Here is a 1,548-nt window from a genome sequence, read left to right on the forward strand (position 1 = left end):
GGGACCGGTTATCATTTACAACATTCTAGAACTCAAGCACATGCGGTATGATCACTTGGCAGGCAGTTAGTTGTCTGAGCGTAGAGCTCTGACCTCCATCTCAGTGGGCACAATGACTGCTGGCATCTATTTTAGGGTACCTGTTAATGGAGACAGTATCTTCTCCTGAATGAGTAATCACATCACTTGCCTCAGTAACATTGTGATCCCAATTCAGAAGCCAGAGCAAGTAGTCACTATGTTATCTACTACAAGTGCCCCAGCTTAAGCAGGCATAGTACACATTTAGACACAGCATTTCATGTAGACCAGGCTAGCTAAATTATGTAGCTGAGGATGACATTGGATTTCTAATCTCTGCATACCACCATGCATGATTTATCTGACACCGGGAATTAAACTCAGGGATTCCTGTGTGCTAGGCAAGCACTTATTCACTGAGCTATATATACCCCAACCTCCTACGAAGTAAATTTTTGTAACAGCCAACTTGCATTTAGGAATGCAGCTTGTAAGTCTTTAGATTCTTATTAGACCCAAGGTATTTATTGATGTTACTGCAGGATGATAGTGTATTCACAGATAGAAAATATAAAGCAAATCTCAGTTTATAACATAGTTAATTTTATAATGCAAAGTGACTTCTAGCACCATATATATACACAATCTAATAAAGTTAAAATTTTCAGTAATCATGACAGCACCTTTCTTCTCCCAAAAAGCACGTTTACTTATGGGCTGTGTGGCAATAGTGTATCATTTGGTAAAGAAGCAAGGACCTAAAGATCAGCACATTTTAAATGCTAGATTGGCATGTAAAGCCTTAAATGTGTAAGATGAAATCTTTTTTTTTTCAAAGTTTCAAAAAATCTTATTCATTTAACATGAGCATGAACTAGGAAAATGAAACATTTCAGATTATTGAAAGTTAAAATTTATTAAGCCATCATGTGCCAAATACTCAGGTTCAAATTAATTTCAAAATATATACAGGCATGTAATGAACTTAAAAATGAGAAAACTGGATTGGAAATTGCAGAGCTACAAGTGACTGATGGAACTGAACTGAAAATCAAGGTCATCTATTACAAACTATTTCCCCTCGGTGCCCAACATTCAACTGATTCAGATTTAGACCTTTAAAGAGCAGTTTTTAATAAAAGCACATGGCAACCCTAACAACTTTTTTCATAAATTGAAATGATAGTAACTGAATCCATTGTTTTCTACAAATTAAGTTAATTTTAGGCAAAGTGACCTCAGTGACGAATGCGTTTCATCATTTATTTAGATGTTGAAGCTCTCGCACTAAGTTTTTACAAGCTGGTGAACACTGGACACTATTTCTTCCACAGAACTATAACCACACATTCCCAGACAGTATAAATATATGGTCGAACTAACTTTAATACACATCACCATTTTATCGATTACATAATAAAACANATGATCAAGTATCCAATTATTAAGTTACATAGCTCAAAAGGCGTATAAAATATTTCTGCTCAGTTCACTAGCAGATTCCACTTTTTCTTTTTTGCAAGAGAT

The sequence above is a fragment of the Mus pahari genome, chromosome 5, assembly GCF_900095145.1.
Source record: "Mus pahari chromosome 5, PAHARI_EIJ_v1.1, whole genome shotgun sequence".
Lineage (NCBI taxonomy): Eukaryota > Metazoa > Chordata > Mammalia > Rodentia > Muridae > Mus > Mus pahari.